This window comes from Mirounga leonina, unplaced genomic scaffold, assembly GCF_011800145.1.
Source record: "Mirounga leonina isolate KUSES-001 unplaced genomic scaffold, KU_Mleo_1.0 Mir_101595, whole genome shotgun sequence".
NCBI classification, from domain to species: Eukaryota; Metazoa; Chordata; class Mammalia; order Carnivora; family Phocidae; genus Mirounga; species Mirounga leonina.
In genome coordinates this window covers 17,529,049-17,548,724 of record NW_023270158.1, presented here as the reverse complement: position 1 = coordinate 17,548,724, position 19,676 = coordinate 17,529,049, and the positions used below count along the sequence as shown (strand labels likewise).

The 19,676-nt window shown below is 39.8% G+C and overlaps 1 protein-coding gene across 9 annotated transcripts in view; it reads left to right on the top strand.

Annotated features, from left to right (window-relative positions):
* DMD (dystrophin) overlaps positions 1-19,676 on the top strand; it is a 1,717,438-nt gene that overhangs the window by 321,837 nt on the left and 1,375,925 nt on the right. The window lies entirely within an intron of this gene.

Here is a 19,676-nt window from a genome sequence, read left to right as displayed (position 1 = left end):
ATATATACACATGCCTATCTCTAAATATACATATTTATGTATCTGTCTATAGAAAGAGAGGAGAGAGAGAGAGAGCCATGGAGGAGGAATAAAGACTGAAGATGCTGAACATTTGAAAATATCTGAGAAAAAAATAGCCCCGAAATCTGTGAGACCAATAAAGAGTTGTTGATCTTATCTAGTGATAACAAACATTTCAACATGTCAGTATAGCATGACATGATCTGAAAATGCAGGAACAACTTAAGTAGGGTACTTTAAGATGTGATATTTCTACTAGCCAACTAGACCACTTGTTTTTCTTTTTTCTTTTTAAATTTCAATTCAGTTAGCCAACATAAAGTACATCATTCGTTTTTGATGTAGTGTTCAGTGACTTACTAGTTGTGTGTAACATCCAGTGCTCATCACATCAGGAGCCCTCCTTAATGCCCATCACCCAGTTACCCCATCTCCCCACCCACCTCCCTTTCCACAACCCTCAGTTTGTTTCCCGGAGTCCTGAGTCTCTCGTGGTTTGTCTCCCTCTCTGATTTCTTCCCGTTCAGTTTTCCCTCCCTACACCTGTGGTCCTCCTTGCTATTCCTTATATTCCACATATGAGTGAAACTGTATGATAATTGTCTTTCTCTGATTGACTTATTTCACTTCACATAATACCCTCCAGTTCATCCATGTCCATTTAAATTTTTATCTGCTCCTGAGTTCCAAAGAATCCTGGTTAGTACCATAGTCAAGAAACCTTCTCTTTTCTTTTGTTCAGTATCAATTCCACATTTTACAATCTCCAATATGAATCTGGATCACGATAATGCATTTTTAGTTTCTTATGAGATCCATGTCTCTATTATCTCAAAATTTCATTTCATTTCTATTAACTTTAACCTCTTCTAGCCTTACAGTTTTCAGTTTTTTTCATGGAGTCCATGATACCTTAGTGAGGATGCCAAAAACCTTGCTGAGATTTTGTTTGGTAGACCATTGTTGGGAGTTTATACTTCCTCTGATTTTTTTAGTATGACATTGTTTCATCATTCTGTAATAAATTTTATAAACATTGTGTTGTTTCTTCCCGTTTCTTTTCTTTTCCTCAACTAAGGTAAGATTCTATTAAGTTATGACTTAATGAATTTTACATGGTACTATTTGTTTTCTGCTTGGGTAATTGTTTATTACTGCTATCAGACTTCATAGCAGTCCTGTTGGAAAGCAGGCCAGTGTGCCCAACTGCCCATCTAATCTGGATCTTCTAGAAGACTTTAGTTTAATTCAGCTTTACTTTATTGAGCTTGTAGCTCCTTACCTCCTAGGCTGGTTCTATAACCACTGTATGTATAGCTCCTAGAATTTGTTAGACATTTACACCTTCATAGAGCATTTTAACTGTGGTTAGGGTGGGTGAGACAATAATATTGTATATGGAGGCATTATGCTACAATGGACCTCAGCTTACTGTGCATCTAACTATGTATGAGGTACTCTTCCAGGCGCTGGAGATGGCATGAAGAAGGAAATTCATGAGGATATCTGACCTTTTACAGTTTCTATTCCAGTGAGGAAGATTAAAATTAAGCAAGAATATGCAAAATGTATAGAATGTTATTGATAAGTGTTAAAGACAAAAATAAAGGAGGAATGAGAGCTAGGAAGTGTGTGTGTGTGTGTGTGTGTGTGTGCGCGTGTGTGTAGATGGACTAGCAGTAGAAGGCCTCCCTGAGAAAGTGTCATTTAAGTAAAGCTCTAAAGGCAGTGAGGGATTTATAGATACCTGAGATTGGAGTATTTCCAGCAGAGGGAAGAGTAAGTGTTTAGGTCTGAGGGACGACCATGCCTGGAATGTCAGAGAACACTGGAGTATGGTGGAGTTGAAGAATCAGGGTGTTTAGTCACAGAAGAAGAGGTGCAAGAGATTAAGGAAGTTAAGGTCCCGTGGGCCATGGTTAGGACTTGGGCTTTTACTCAGATGAGAAGGGAAACCACTAGACTTGAGTTGGTATCTCTTGTGCCTGGCTTCTTCTGTCTGCTGTGTTGAGAATGTATCATCAGGGAGCAAAGGTAGAAGTCAAAATAGCATTTAGTAGGCCATTTGGAAGCAACTAGACCACTGAGTGATGATGGAGGGTTTTTTTTGTTTTGTTTTGTTGTTTTGTTTTTACTAGCATGGTAGTAGTGAGCACAGTAATAGCATTTTCTGGATGTGTTTTGAGGTTACAGTCAACAGGAGTTTCTGGGGTTTGAAAGAAAAAGAACAGTCAAGAAGGATTCTAAGTTTTTGGCCTGAAAAATGAAGATCTAGATGAAATTCTCTACATATATATAGGGAGATGTGGAGGAACCAGCACAGGGAATTGAGTAAAGGGAGTCCTTGAGGTAGGAGGAAGACTGTGTACTTGTCATCAAGGAAACCCATTTAAGAAATAATTGGAAGAAGTGTCCTCTGAATCAAATTATGATGATAAGTAAGTTGAGAACTGACGATCAGCCATTGAATGGAGTAGCACAGTAGGCTAATGGTGTCATTAAAAGCAACAGTTTTGATGGAACTGAATAAGGGAATAGGTGTGAGGACCAGGTTTTTCTCTTTCTCTTTTCTTTCTTTCATGGGCTAGTTTTTACTTTGCAGTATAGACTCGTGGAGGGCCAATGTTTCTCCTGGTAGCACATATCCTTTTAAAGTCAGGGATATTCCCTCCCTTTGCCAGAAGCATGTTTCTCTTCAGACTTTGTTTTTGGTGGTCATGTGATTTACATTTTACTTTTTCGATGCAGTTGACATAAATTTTTTTTCTAAGAAAATGAGAAAAGGTAGAAGCATTAGGAACTACTAATCTAACCTATTTTAAGACAGAAGTTCATATATTTTATTCGAAAATGAATGCATAGGTGTTCAGGTACAAGAAAAAAGGAGGAGTTTGGGGGATGTTTATTTAGTAAACTTCTTTAACATATTGTATATGTGGATATCTGGACACTTGACATTCATTTTCTTTTTTTATTCTTATGTTAATCCCCATACATTAAATCATTAGTTTTAGATGTAGTGTTCCATGATTCATTGTTTGTGCATAACACCCAGTGCTGCATGCAGAATGTGCCCTCCTCAATACCCACCACCAACCTAATACATCCTCCCACCCCCCTCCCCTCTAGAACCCTCAGTCTGTTTTTCAGAGTCCATCGTCTCTCGTGGTTCGTCTACCCCTCCGATTTCCAATGCTTCATTCTTCCCCTCCTGCTACCTTCTTCTTCTTTTTTTTTTTTTCTTAACATATATTGCATTATTTGTTTCAGAGGTACAGATCTGAGATTCAACAGTCTTACACAATTCACAGCACTCACCATAGCACATACCGTCCCCGATCTCTCTCACCCAGCCACCCATCCCTCCCACCCCAACCCCCCACCTCAGCAACCCTCAGTTTGTTTCCTGCAATTAAGAATTCCTCATATCAGTGAGATCATATGATACATGTCTTTCTCTGTTTGACTTATTTAGCTCAACATAATACCCTCCAGTTCCATCCACGTTGTTGCAAATGGCAAGATCTCATTCCTTTTGATGGCTGCATAATATTCCATTCTATATATATATACCACATCTTCTTTAGCCATTCATCTGTCCATGGACATCTTGGCTCTTTCCACAGTTTGGCTATTGTGGACATTGCTGCTATAAACATCGGGGTGCACGTACCCTTTCGGATCCCTACTTTTGTATCTTTGGGGTAAATACCCAGAAGTGCAATTGCTGGATCATATGGTAGCTCTATTTTCAACTTTTTGAGGAACCGTTTTCCAGAGTGGCTGCACCAGCTTGCATTCCCACCAACAGTGTAGGAGGGTTCCCCTTTCTCCGCATCCCCGCCAACATCTGTCGTTTCCTGACTTGTTAATTTTAACCATTCTGACTGGTGTGAGGTCGTATCTCATTGAGGTTTTGATTTGGATTTCCCTGAGGCTGAGCGATGTTGAGCACTTTTTCGTGTATCTGCTGGCCATTTGGATGTCTTCTTTGTAGAAATATCTGTTCATGTCTTCTGCCCATTTCTTGATTGGATTCTTTGTTCTTTGGGTGTTGACTTTGATGAGTTCTTTATAGATTTTGGATACTAGCCCTTTATCGGATATGTCATTTGCAAATATCTTCTCCCATTCTGTCGGTTGTCTTTTGGTTTTGTTGACTGTTTCCTTTGCTTTGCAAAAGCTTTTTATCTTGATGAAGTCCCAATAGTTCATTTTTGCCCTTGCTTCCCTTGCCTTTGGCAATGTTTCTAGGAAGAAGTTGCTTCGGCTGAGGTCAAAGAGGTTGCTGCCTGTATTCTCCTTTAGGATTTTGATGGACTCCTGTCTCACATTGAGGTCCTTCAACCATTTGGAGTCTATTTTTGTGTGTGGTGTAAGGAAATGGTCCAGTTTCATTCTTCTGCATGTTGCTATCCAATTTTCCCAACACCATTTGTTGAAGAGACTGTCTTTGTCCTATTGGACATTCTTTCCTGCTTTGTCAAAGATTAGTTGACCATAGAGTTGAGGGTCCATTTCTGGGCTCTCTATTCTGTTCCATTGATCTATGTGTCTGCTTTTGTGCCAGTACCATGCTGTCTTGATGATGACAGCTTTGTAATAGAGCTGGAAGTCCGGAATTGTGATGCCGCCGGCTTTGCTTTTCTTTTTCAAAATTCCTCTGGCTATGCGGGGTCTTTTCTGGTTCCATACAAATTTTAGGATTATTTGTTCCATCTCTTTGAAAGAAGTTGATGGTATTTTGATAGGGATTACATTAGATGTATAGATTGCTCTAGATAGAATTGACATCTTCACAATATTTGTCCTTCATTCCATGAGAATGAGCATTTTTCCATTTCTTTGTGTCTTCCTCAATTCCTTTCATGAGTATTTTATAGTTTTCTGAGTACAGATCCTTTGTCTCTTTGGTTAGATTTATTCCTAGGTATCTTATGGTTTTGGGTGCAATTGTAAATGGGATCGACTCTTTAATTTCTCTTTCTTCTGTCTTGTTGTTGGTGTATAGGAATGCCACTGATTTCTGTGCATTGATTTTATATCCTGCCACTTTACTGAATTCCTGTATGAGTTCTAGCAGTTTTGGGGTGGAGTCTTTGGGGTTTTCCACATAAAGTATCATATCATCTGCAAAGAGTAAGAGTTTGACTTCTTTGCTGATTTGGGTGCCTTTTATTTCTTTTTGTTGTCTGATTGCTGTGGCTAGGACTTCCAATACTATGTTGAATAGCAGTGGGGTGATAGTGGACATCCCTGCCGCATTCCTGACCTTAGGGGAAAAGCTCTCAGTTTTTCCTCATTGGGAATGATATTCGCTGTAGGTTTTTCATAGACGGCTTTTATGATATTGAGGTATGTACCCTCGATCCCTATACTCTGAACAGTTTTGATCAAGAAAGGATGTTGTACTTTGTCAAAAGCTTTTTCTGCATCTATTGAGAGGATCATATGATTCTTGTTCTTTCTTTTGTTAATGTATTGTATCACATTGATTGATTTGTGGATGTTGAACCAACCTTGCAGCCCAGGGATAAATCCCACTTGGTCGTGGTGAATAATCCTTTTAATGTACTGTTGGATCCGACTGGCTAGTATTTTGGTGAGAATTTTTGCATCCATGTTCATCAGGGATATTGGTCTGTAATTCTCCTTTTTGATGGGGTCTTTGTCTGGTTTTGGGATCAAGGTAATGCTGGCCTCATAAAATGAGTTTGGAAGTTTTCCTTCCATTTTTATTTTTTGGAACAGTTTCAGAAGAATAGGTATTAGTTCTTCTTGAAATGTTTGGTAGAATTCCCCTGGGAAGCCATCTGGTCCTGGGCTTTTGTTTTTTGGGAGATTTTTGAATACTGCTTCAATTTCCTTAGTGGTTATAGGTCTGTTCAGGTTTTCTATTTCTTCCTGGTTCACTTTTGGTAGTTGATACATCTCTAGGAATGCAGCCATTTCTTCCAGGTTATCTAATTTGCTGGCATAGAGTTGCTCCTAATATGTTCTTATAATTGTTTGTATTTCTTTGTGTTGGTTGTGATCTCTCCTCTTTCATTCATGATTTTGTTGATTTGGGTCATTTCTCTTCTCTTTTTGATAAGTCTGGCCAGGGGTTTATCAATCTTGTTAATTCTTTCAAAGAACCAGCTCCTAGTTTCGTTGATCTGTTCTGTTATTTTAGTTTCTATTTCATTGATTTCTGCTCTGATCTTGATTATTTCTCTTCTTCTGCTGGGTTTAGGCTTTATTTGCTGTTCTTTCTCCAGCTCCTTTAGGTGTAGGGTTAGGTTGTGTACTTGAGACCTTTCTTGTTTCTTGAGAAAGGCTTGTATTGCTATATACTTTCCTCTTAGGACTGCCTTTGTTGCATCCCAAAGATTTTGAATAGTTGTGTTTTCACTTTTATTGGTTTCCATGAATTTTTTTAATTCTTCTTTAATTTCCTGGTTGACCCATTCATTCTTCAGTAGGATGCTCTTTAGCCTCCATGTATTTGAGTTCATTCTGACTTTCCTCTTGTGATTGAGTTCTAGTTTCAAAGCATTGTGGTCTGAAAATAGGCAGGGAATGATCCCAATCTTTTGGTACCAGTTGAGACCTGATTTACGACCTAGGATGTTATCTATTCTGGAGAATGTTCCATGGGCACTAGAGAAGAATGTGTATTCCGTTGCTTTGGGGTGGAATGTTCTGAATATGTCTGTGAAGTCCATTTGGTCCAGTGTGTCATTTAAAGTCTTTATTTCCTTGTTGATCTTTTGCTTAGACGATCTGTCCATTTCAGTGAGGGGGGTGTTAAAGTCCCCCACTATTATTGTATTGTTGTCGATGTGTTTCTTTGCTTTTGTTATTAATTGCCTTATATAATGGGCTGCTCCCATGTTAGGGGCATAGATATTTACAATTGTTAGATCTTCTTGTTGGATAGACCCTTTAAGTAGGATATAATGTCCTTCCTCATCTCTTATTACAGTCTTTGGTTTAAAATCTAATTTGTCTGATATAAGGACTGCCACCCCAGCTTTCTTTTGGTGTCCATTAGCATGGTAAATGGTTTTCCACCCCCTCAGTTTCAATCTGGGGGTGTCTTTGGTTCTAAAATGAGTCTCTTGCAGACAGCATATCAATGGGTCGTCTTTTTTAATCCAGTCTGACAGCCTGTGTCTTTTGATTGGGGCATTTAGCCCATTTACATTCAGGGTAACTATTGAAAGATAGGAATTTAGTGCCATTGTATTACCTGTAATGTGACTGTTACCGTATATTGTCTGTGTTCCTTTCTGGTCTATGTTGCTTTTAGGGTCTCTCTTTGCTTAGTGGACCCCTTTCAGGATTTCTTGTAGGGCTGGCTTTGTGTTTGCAAATTCCTTTAGTTTTTGTTTGTCCTGGAAGCTTTTTATCTCTCCTTCAATTTTCAATGACAGCCTAGCTGGATATAGTATTCTTGGCTGCATATTTTTCTCATTTAGTGCTCTGAATATATCCTGCCAGTCCTTTCTGGCCTGCCAGGTCTCTGTGGATAGGTCTGTTGCCAATCTAATGTTTCTACCCTTGTTGGTTACATATCTCTTCTCCCAAGCTGCTTTCAGGATTTTCTCTTTGTCTATGAGACTCATAAGTTTTACTATTAGATGTCAGGGTGTTGACCTATTTTTATTGATTTGGAGAGGGGTTCTCTGTGCTTCCTGGATTTTCATGCCTGTTTCCTTCCCCAAATTAGGGAAGTTCTCTGCTATAATTTGCTCCATTATACCTTCTGCCCCTCTCTCTCTTCTTCTTCTGGGATCCCAATTATTCTAATGTTGTTTCGTCTTATGGTATTGCTTATCTCTTGAATTCTGCCCTCGTGATCCAGTAGTTGTTTATCTCTCTTTTTCTCAGCTTCTTTATTTTCCATCATTTGGTCTTCTATATTACTGATTCTCTCTTCTGCCTCATTTATCCTAGCAGTTAGTGCCCCCATTTTTTATTGCACCTCATTAATAGCCTTTTTTATTTCGACTTGGTTAGATGTTAGTTCTTTTACTTCTTCAGAAAGGGTTTCTCTAATAACTTCCATATTTTTTTCAAGCCCAGCTAGTATCTTTAAAGTGATGATTCTGAACTCTAGATCTGACATCGTACTAATGTCCGTATTGAGTAGGTCCCTGGCAGTCGGTACTACCTCTTGTTCTTTTTGTTGAGGTGATTTTTTCCATCTTGTCATTTTGTGCAGAGGAGAATAGATTAATGAGAGAACAAAATGCGAGCAGAATAACAACGTCCCCAGAAAATATACTCTAAACTAATCAGAAAAGACCTGAAGCAGTGGAAAAAGAAACGGAAAGAGAAAAAAAAGAAAAAGAAAAACAAGAAAAAGAAAAAGATAAAGATAAAAACAAACAAAAACAAACAAAACAAAACAACAACAACAACAAAAAACCAGAATGTGATCAAATATGATCAGGCTGGTATATAGATCAGTGCCACACACTAGATTTGGGGTGTATTTTGGTCTTTTAGAAGAAAGTGCCTCCCAAAATTTTAAAGAAAGAAAAACTTATATATGTACAGAAATAAGGGTTGATATGATGAAGTGATGGAATATGACTGTAAAGATGGAAATTATAAAAAATTTTATAAAAGGAATTGATAAGAAGTTGTTTGAAAAAAGAAAGAAGAGGATTTAAAAAAAGAAAAAAGAAAAAAGGGAGAGAATGTGATCAGGCAGGGGAATAGAAAACACCATACACTAGAGATTTAGGGTATATTTTAATCTGTTAGAAGAAACTATCTCAAAATTTTAAAGAGAGAACAACTTATATATATATATGCCAAAAATACGGGTAACTACTATGAAGGGATAGAATATGACTAAAAATGAAAAATAAAAATGTTTTTTAAAAAAAGGGATTGATAAGATGTTGGTTGAAAGAGGGAAAAAGAAAAATTCAAAAAGAAAAAAAGACAGTTAAAAAAATTAACTTTGAAAGACTAAAGAATCATGGTAAAAAAGCCATGAATTCTATGTGCAGTATTCCTCTAGCGCTGGAGTTCTGCCGTTCTCATTGATCGGTAAACTTGGTCTTGGCTGGCTGTTCTCGCTGATCTTCTGGGGAGGGGCCTGTTGCCATGGTTTCCAAATGTCTCTGCCGGAAGCGGAATTGCCCCGCCCTTGCCCCCTCCCGGCTAAGTAATCTGCTCGGGTTTGCTCTCCGGGGCTTTTGTTCCCTGCGAGCTTTCCGTACAGCTTTGGAGGCGGAGAGTGAAAATGGCGGCCTCCCAATCTCCGCCCTGGAGGAGCTGAGAACTCGGGGCCCCGCTCCTCAGTGAGCCCCAGAGAAAAGCCGTCAGTCACTCCCGTCTCCCCGGTCTCCGGCCGCACTCCGTGCTCACCCGGCCTGTGACCGCGCGTTTCTCTCTCTGGCGCCCGACCCCGGGTGGAGTCTCCAAACCCAGCAGATCCCTGCGGTGCACTCCCGCGCGGCTTCCCCCGGGGGAGGAAGGTGAGTCTCCCCAGATCTGCCGCTTGTTGGGTCCCTGCTGGAGGAGCAGGGGCCCGACTGTGCCGCGGATCACGGTTTAGGGCAACCCCGAGCTGAGAGCCCTCTGCAGCCGGCTTCCCTGCTCCGTTACCTGGGAGCTCTGCCGCACTCAGGCACCCCCGGTCTTTCTGTGTCCCCAAGGGTCCTGAGACCACACTGTCCCGGAGGGTTCCACCCCCCGCTTAGCCACCAGAGTGACGTCCCTCGGCGGAGCAGACTTTTAAAAGTTCCGATTTTGTGCTCCGCGGCTCTATCACTTGCCAGAAGCGGCCGACGGAGGCCCCTCCCCCGCCGTCTATCCTCCCGAATATCGCCTCGGATTCACTTCTCCGCACGTCCTACCTTCCAGAAAGTGGTCGCTTTTCTGATGAGAGAGTTGTTGCTCTTCTTTTCTTCGATCTCCTGTTGAGTTTGTAGGTGTTCAGAATGGTTTGATCCCTATCCAGCTGAATTCCTGAGAGGAGACGAAATCCAGGTCTCCTACTCCTCCGCCATCTTGCTCTGCCCCCTCCACTTGACATTCATTTTTGTGAGCAGGTACTCTAATCTACTCTTAGGCCAAGATTTTTCCCTAACCTTTATTTTTTATTATTATTATTATTTTTTAAGATTATTGAAATCACCATTCATTCGGATGCCCACATGTGGCACTTTGGAACATTCTCAGTTTATGTCATTCCATTTGTTACAGCTTAGTTATTTCTGGATTTCCATTTTACTATGTAAGAATTGTCCCAATTTGGGAAATAAGTTATTTGCAGAGTCCCCTTTCATCTTCTCAGAATTCCTGAAGGGTAGGTATCTTTACTGTTACTTTAAATAGAAAGTATTGATGCTCAGAAAGGTTGAATCACTTTTCAAATGCCAAACAGCTGGTAAGCAGTGGAGACAGAATTCAGACCATCTGAGAACAGAATGATTCCAAAACTTTTCATTACCTTCTTGACTGTCTTCTAGCTACCCTAAATTTTCTCATTTTTTTAATCAACCATCTATAGCTGTGTCTGAAATGAAATGTTTCTGGACTCTTTACTGTCTTGTTCATACTCCTCAAAGCACATTTGTGCCAATATCTCTATTTTCCAATATTCCTCTTTAAATCGATGTTACTTAACAGAACGTAGATATCCTCTAAACACTGATACGTGGTGGCCATTAAATGCTTCTCTCTCAGGGCTGTCTCTGTATTTATACACCAGTTACTCACTTTCTGTATAATCGACATCTGGCAAGGGGGTACAGTAACTGAGCCTTACACAGAGTTGAAAGTCCGCTTGTAGACTGTCAGTGTGCATTCTGAGTAACCAAGCATTCCTTCTGATAGCTTGGTGCCCATGCTGCATTTCTGGTTAAATATTTTGAATATCATCTTTGACTACATCCAAACTATCAGGTTGCCTTGGCTGTGAGTTGTAGTCCGATATGTTCAAAGCTGTTGATTAATTTCCATTGAAATGCCCTTAGAGCAGCAGAGTGTGTTTGAAAGAGATCTGAACTTGTAAATAGATTATTGGGGTTCTAATATTGGATCTAAAACTTTCCACTTCCACCATCTTGTATATATGACTTAATCTTGCTGATGCTCAGTTTTCTCTTGTATAAAAGAGGATAAAATACTGCTGATTCCTTCTATCCCACCGAATTATAAAATACATATTTGTAACTTGGTACACAGTATAAGGAATTCCATTTTTGTCATGGTTATGCCAGTGTTTTCAAATATTTAATACACCTCTGTGTGCCTCACTCTGCTCCTCTGCCAAATTGTGAGAGTAATAGTACCTACTCCATACATTATTGTTTTCTTGTGGTTATTGCTATTATATGTATATTAGAATAACTAGAATAATGTGATTTAACCAAACTAGATATTTAAACTAGTTACCACTGAAATTATCAATTAGACATTTTCCCTCTGTGAAGAATACTAATTGATTATTCTATTAGACACAGAATAAAAAGATTATGATCATGGCATTTAGAAAGCCAATGATAACTTCTTTTCATCATTTATAAAGACAACAGTATGTTCTGATTCTACTCTTTATATATATAATTTCATATATAAATAAAAGCAAAAACTCCATGTAGTTAAAATAGAAACCCCTCTGATAGGAAAGGGTAACTCTAACACTGTTTAACTTGGAGAATGCCTGTTTGTTGTTACTATTCTTTTTTTTTTTTTTTTTTTTTTGACAGAGAGAGACACAGCGAGAGAAGAAACACAAGCAGGGGGAGTGGGAGAGGGAGAAGCAGGCTTCCCATGGAGCAGGGAGCCCGACGCGGGGTTCCATCCCAGGACACTGGGATCATGAGCTGAGCCGAAAGGCAGACGCTTAAAGACTGAGCCACCCAGGCGCCCCTTGTTGTTACTATTCTTGTTCTGTTGTAGTGCATGTATTTTTTACTTGTCTCTTTCTCTCTCTCTCCATCCCCCCCCCACTCCCCCTTTGGCTGCTGTAGTTCAAATGTGGAATATCCCACATCCTGGTATAGCTCTTGGTACTTGTGGATGGTACATATTCACTTAGAATGTGCTTATTTTTTCTCTTCTAAAGTACTCAGAGTCCTTTAGAAATAACATTTACCTTTTAATGGAGAATGAATGTAAAATATTGGAAAACATATGCCAATAAGCCGCGTTACAGGAACAGAGAATTTAGAAGACAAAAACTGAGAGTTGAGGGCGCATGGGTGGCTCAGTTGGTTAAGCGACTGCCTTCGGCTCAGGTCATGATCCTGGAGTCCTGGGATCGAGTCCCGCATCGGGCTCTCTGCTTGGCAGGGAGTCTGCTTCTCCCTCTGTCCCTTCCCCTCTCATGCTCTCTCTCTCTCTCAAATAAATAAATAAAATCTTTGAAAAAAAAAAAAAAAACCAAAAAACTGAGAGTTGAGAAAATGTAAATTTTGGAACTTCTTCTAGATTCTTACCTTTAATAAAATGTGACTACTTTATTTTCATGGACTTTTCAATTCTACTAGAAAGTTAGAATCTTCCAGGGTTGTGCAAATACTTGTGTCAACAATTTTATAATGCCTTTGTGAAAATGACTTTCAAGGTAACCCAGAAGTTTCGCCTGCTAATTAGTATGGAATCCTGGGAGCATATAATCCCCAAACACCACAATCTCTGTGCTTTGAAATTTTCAAGTAGAATCCAAGATATTAAAATGTGTCTATCACTTTTAGAGTTTCCCTACTGATGAGATGAACCTGAATTTTCATTTGCTGCCCTTGACAGCATAACATAAAATATATATTTTCAAGATAGTTTTGAGTTTTCTTAAGTATTTATACTCTATCATTTTATATCATTTTCATTTATTTTGCTAAATTTTAATTAGTATTTTATACATTGCAGTTTTTTTCTTAATAGGATATATTCTATTGTCTACAGGTTTTTTTGTGGGGTTTTTTAGCATTTTGCATTCTTTTTTTTAAATTTTTAAAATTTTATTATGTTATGTTTGGCACCATACAATACATCATTTGTTTTTAATGTGGTGATCCACGATCCATTGTTTTCATATAACACCCAGTGCTCCATGCAGTACGTGCCTTCCTTAATACCCATCACTGGGCTAACCAATCCCCTCTCCCCCCTCCCCTCTAAAAACCTGTTTGTTTCTCAGAGTCCATAGTCTCTCATGGTTCATCTCTCCCTCTGATTCCACCCCCCTTCATTTTTCCCTTCCTTCTCCTAATGTCTTCCATGCTATTCCTTATGTTCCACAAATAAGTGAAACCATATGATAATTGACTTTCTCTGCTTGACTTATTTCACTTAGCATAATCTCCTTCAGTCCCATCCATGTTGATGTAAAAGTTGGGTATTCATCCTTTCTGATGGCTGAGCAATATTCCATTGTATATATGGACCACATCTTCTTTATCCATTCATCTGTTGAAGGGCATCTTGGCTCTTTCCACAGTTTGGCTATTATGGACATTGCTGCCTTGAACATTGGGTGCATTTGGCCCTTCTTTTCACTACATCTGTGTCTTGGGGTAAATACCCACTAGTGCAATTGCTGGGTCATAGGGTAGCTCTATTTTTAATTTTCTGAGTCACTGCCACACTGTTTTCCAAAGTGGCTGTACCAACTTGCATTCCCACCAACAGTGTAAGAGGGTTCCCCTTTCTCCACAACCTCTCCAACATTTGTTGTTTCTTGCCCTGTCCATTTTTGCCATTCTAACTGGTGTAAGGTGGTATCTCAATGTGGTTTTGATTTGGATTTCCCTGATGGCTAATGATGATGAACATTTTTTCATGGATCTGTTAGCCATTTGTATGTCTTCTTCAGAGAAGTGTCTGTTCATCTCTTCTGCCCATTTTTTGACTTGATTATTTGTTTTTTGGGTGTTGAGTTTGAGAAGTTCTTTATAGATCTTGGATACCAGCCCTTTATCTATAGTGTCATTTGCAAATAGCTTCTCCCATTCTGTGGGTTGCCTCTTTGTTTTGTTGACTGTTTCCTTTGCTGTGCAGAAGCTTTTTATCTTGGTGAAGTCCCAAAAGTTCATTGTTGCTTTTGTTTCACTAGCCTTTGGAGATGTATCTTGAAAGAAGTTGCTGTGGGCAATGTCAAAGAGGTTACTGCCTATGTTCTCCTCTAGGATTTGGATGGATTCCTGTCTCACATTGAGGCCCTTCATCCATTTTGAGTTTATCTTTGTGAATGGTGTTAGAGAATGGCCGAGTTTCATTCTTCTGCATGTGGCTGTCCAATTTTCCCAGCACCATTTATTGAAGAGACTGTCTTTTTTTCCATTGCATGTTTTTTCCTGCTTTGTCAAAGATTATTTGACCACAGAGTTGAGGGTCCATATCTGGGTTCTCTATTCTGTTACATTGGTCTATATGTCTGTTTTTGTGCCAGTACCATGCTGTCTTTGTGATCACACCTTTGTAATATAGCTTGAAATCGGGCAACGTGATGCCCCCAGCTTTGTTTTTCTTTTTCAACATTTCCTTGGCGATGCGGGGTCTTTTCTGATTCCATACAAATGTTAGGATTGTTTGTTCCAGCACTTTGAAAAATGTCATTGGAATTTTGATCGGGATGGCATTGAAGGGATAGATTGCTCTGGGTAGCATAGACATTTTAACAATGTTTATTCTTCCGATCCATGAGCATGGAATATTTTTCCATCTTTTTGTGTCTTCTTCAATTTCTTTCATGAGTGTTTTGTAGTTCCTACGGTATAGATCCTTTACCTCTTTGATTAAGTTTATTCCGAGGTATCTTACGGTTTTTGGTGCTATTGTAAATGAATCGTTTCTCTAATTTCTCTTTCTACAGCTGCGTTGTTAGCGTATAAGAAAGCAACTGATATCTGTGCATTGATTTTGTATCCTGCCACATAACTGAATTGCTGGATGAGTTCTAGTAATTTGGGGGTGGAGTCTTTTGGGTTTTCCACATAAAGTATCATGTTGTCTGTGAAAAGAGAGAGTTTGACTTCTTCTTTGCCAATTTGAATACCTTTTATTTCTTTTTGTTGTCTGATTGCTGTTGCTAGGACTTCTAGTACTATGTTGAACAATAGTGGCGAGAGTGGGCATCCTTGACGTGTTCCTAATCTTAAGGGAAAAGCTCTCAGCTTTTCCCCATTGAGGATGATATTCACTGTTGGTTTTTCATAGATGGATTTTATGAACTTGAGGAATGTTCCCTCTATCCCTATACTCTGAAGAGTTTTAATCAGGAAAGGATGTTGTATTTTGTCAAATGCTTTTTCTGCATCAATTGAGAGGACCATATGGTTCTTCTCCCTCCTCTTATTAATGTGTTCTATCACATTGATAGACTTGCGAATGTTGAACCACCTTGCATCCAGGGGATAAATCCCACTTGGTCATGGTGGATGATCTTTTTAATGTATTGTTGGATCCTATTAGCTAGGATTTTGTTGCGGATTTTGGAATCCATATTCCTCAGGGATATCGGTCTGAAATTGTCCTTTTTGATGGGGTCTTTGCCTGGTTTGGGGATTAAGGTAATGCTGGCCTCATAGAATGAGTTTGCAAGTTTTCCTTCCATTTCTATTTTTTGAAACAGCTTCAGTAGAATAGGTATTATTTCTTCTTTGAATGTTTGGTAGAGTTCCCCAGGGAATCCATCTGGCCCTGGACTCTTGTTTTTTGGGAGGTTTTTGATCACTGCTTCAATCTCGTTACTGGTTATTGGCCTATTCAGGTTGTCAGTTTCTTCTTGTTTCAGTCTTGGCAGCTTATAGGTTTCCAGGAAGGCCTCCATTTCATCCAGATTGCTCAGTTTATGGGCATATAGTTGTTGATAATAATTTCTAATAATTGTTTCTATTCCCTTGGTGTTAATCATGATCTCTCCCCTTTCATTCATAATTTTATTAATTTGGGTCCTTTCTCTTTTCTTTTGGATCAGTCTGGCCAGTGGTTTTCAATCTTATTAATTCTTTCAAAGAACCAACTTCTAGTTTCATTGATCTGATCTACTGTGTTTCTGGTTTCTAATTCATTGATCTCTGCTCTAATCTTAATTATTTCTCTTCTAATGTGTGGCTTAGGCATCATTTGTTGCTTTTTCTCTAGTTCTTTAAGGTGTAGAGTTAGTTGGTGAATTCGGGATTTTTCTATTTTTTTGAGTGAGACTTGGATGGCTATGTATTTCCCCCTTAGGACCGGCTTTACAGTATCCCATAGGTTTTGGACTGATGTGTTTTCATTCTCATTGATTTCCATGAATTGTTTAAGTTCTTCTTTGATTTCCTGGTTGGCCCAAACATTCTTGAGCAGTGTGGTCTTTAGCTTCCAAGTGTTTGAATTTCTTCCAAATGTTTTCTTGTGATTGAGTTCCAGTTTTAGAGCATTGTGGTCTGAGAATATGCAGGGAATAATCTCAGTCTTTTCATATTGGTTGAGACCTGATTTGTGACCCAGTATGTGGTCTATTCTGGAGAAAGTTCCATGTGCGCTCCAGAAGAATGAGTATTCTGTTGATTTAGGGTGGAATGTTCTGTATATATCTATGAGGTCCATCTGGTCCAGTGTATCATTCAAAGCTCTTGTTTCTTTGTTGATTTTCTGCTTAAATGATCTGTCTATTGCTGAGACTGGAGTATTGGGGTCTCCTACAATTAACATATTGTTATCAATATGACTATTTTGGTTAACAGTTGGCTTATGTAGATGGCTGCTCCCATGTTGGAGGCATAGATATTTACAATTGTTAGATCTTCTTGTTGGATAGACCCTTTAAGAATGATATAGTGTCCTACTGTGTCTCTAATTACAGACTTTAGTTTAGAATCTAATTTGTCTGATATAAGAATTGCTACCCCAGCTTTCTTCTGAGATCCGCTGGCATGGAAGATGGATCTCCATCCCTTCACTTTCAGTCTGGATGTATCTTTAGGTTCAAAATGAGTCTCTTGTAGACAGCATATGGATGGGTCCTGTCTTTTTATCCAGTCTGCAACCCTGTGCCATTTTATGGGAGTGTTTAGGCCAGTGACGTTGAGAGTGATTATTGAAAGATATGAATTAATTGTCATCATGTTGCCTGTGAAGACGTTGTTTTTATAGATTGTCCCTGTAAATTTCTGTTGTATATTACTCTTGGGGTCTTTCTCCTTTTATAGAATCCCCCTTAATATTTCCTGCAGGGCTGGCTTAGTGGTCACATATTCTTTCAGTTTCTGCTGGTCTGGAAGCTCTGCATCTCTCCATCCATTCTAAATGACAGCCTTGCCAGATAAAGTATTCTTGGCTGCATGTTCTTCTTATTTAGTACCCTGAATAGGTCTTGCCAGGCCTTTCTGGCTTGCCAGGTCTCTGTGGATAGGTCTGACCTTATTCTGATGTTCCTCCCTCTGTACATAAGGAATCTCTTCCCCCTAACTACCCTTAAGATAGTTTCCTTGGTTCTAAGATTTGCGGGTTTTGCTATTACATGCCGGGGCGTTGGCCTGTTTTCCTTGATCTTGGGAGGGGTCCTCTCTGCCTCTAGGACACGAATGTTTGTTTCATTCCTCAGATTAGGGAAGTTCTCAGCTACGATTTGCTCAAATACATCTTCTAGCCCTCTCTCTCTCTCCACTCCCTCTGGGATTCCAATAAATCTGACATTGGAATGCTTCATGGTGTCACTTATTTCTCTGATTCTATTTTCATGGATTCTGAGTTGTTTTTCCCTGGCCTTCTCTTTTCCCTTTTTATCTATTAAATTGTCTTCCAGGTTAATTGTGATTCGTTTTTCTGCCTCGCTTACCCTAGCTGTTAGATTATCTAGATTAGATTGGATCTCATTGATAGCATTTTTAAGTTCTGCCAATTCAGCTTTCATTTCTGCCCTTAGAGACTCTATGTTGCCATTAATTGATTTCTCCATTCTAGCCATTGTCTTCACAATTGCTAGCCTGAATTCCATCTCCAACATCTTGGTTATATCTGCATCCATTTGTAAATCTGCAGCATAAGTCCTAATCTCTGAGTCTTTCCTATTTGGGGGGTTCCTCCTCCTATTCATTCTGTTGATGAGTGGTTGAGGGAATGTGTAGCATCCAAATTATTGACCAGAACCCAAGCAAGATGCACCTGTTTTCTTGGGACCTTAGGGTTGCTGGCCTCTTGTTTTCCCAGCCTGTCTTCTGAGGGAGGGGCCTGCCATGCTGTTACTCAGGCAACCCTGTTTGGGCAGAGTTGCCCTGCCCCCCTGTGGTGAGGAGTGGACTCAGTGGGAACTAGTTTTGGGGGGCTTTTGTTCTCTGGTGGCTTTCCCTGGTGGCTTTCTGCGTCTCTTCCGAGAGAGCAGAAGAGACTGTTTCCAACCTTCTGCCTCAGAGCAGAGAGATCCCAGTCTGTTCTTCAGTGAGCTCTCCAGGCCACATTGTCTCCGTTTCTGTCCGTGCTGCTATAAACTGCAGCGTCCTGGGTTGTGCACCCCTCCACAGCACCCCCAGTCCTGCCTCCAGGTTGGGGCCCATTTCTGCCCTTTGTGCTTCTAAAACCGCCAGCTGCGCCCAGTTCGCAGTCGCGACCCCTCCGTTCCAGGTTTCTGCCCCGGGGCTGCCCTAAAGTCCTTTCCCAGCCGCTACCGGTCTGCGAGTCTGTGCCCCGTCCCCCGAGCAGGAGGCTGTCACTCACCGGCGGTGTAGGATCCCCATGGCCAGGCTCCCTCCCGCTGCCGTTTATCCTCCGATTTCTGCCCACAGAATCTGTGCTCACCTGGAAATCAACTGCCTGTGATATTCTGCTTCTAGAGATCCAGATCTTCTTACATCTCAGGCTGGTTTCGTGGGTGCTCAGAGTGGTCTGGTAGATAGCCAGCTCAATTCCAGGGACCAGTTGAAATAGGGTCCCCTACTCCTTCACCATCTTTTTCCTCCAGCACTTTGCATCCTTGACCCTGAATCCAATAATCCCAGTTCATGAAACTCTGTCTTAAATCCAATTTTTAAAGGCTTCTCTTTAATTGTGGTTATTTCTTTAAATTGGAGAATCATTTTAAATATTTTAGAATGTATGGGTTATAGTGTGAGCATTCCTATCATTTGGTGTGCTTGGGAAATAGATTACTTATTTCTCTGAATGTATTTCTGATGTTGCCATAGTATCTTCATCTGTATTTAGTCTACATGTCTGTCTGTCTGTCTTTATTGGCTTTCAAAAGGGAAGACACTAGATCTGCGCTGTAGAATTACAATGGGCACTTGACACATGGTAGCTTTTTACATTTAAATTTAATTATATTAGATCAAAAATTAGTTTCCTTAGTCACACTTGCTACCTTTCAAGTACTCAGTACCCACATATGGCTAATGGCTACTGTATTGGACAGCACAGATCTATAATATTTTCATGCTTGCAGAAAGTTCTATTGAACAATGCTCTGCAGAGTGTGCACATGTTGATTACAGGCCTCCTACCTGTACTCCGATATTATACCCTGTAACATTTGTTTAGAGACATATAGATCGAATTAAAATTTAAAAAAAAGTTGGATATAGAATAACCTCCTGTCACAAACTCAAGTGAAATCTTTGTATGATGCTATTTTTGGGTCACAGGAGTATTGCTCCAACTATATGTTAAATGCTTTAAAGCTTGCTTTTTCTGCAGGTAGTTATGTTTTAGGACACATAACATAATGT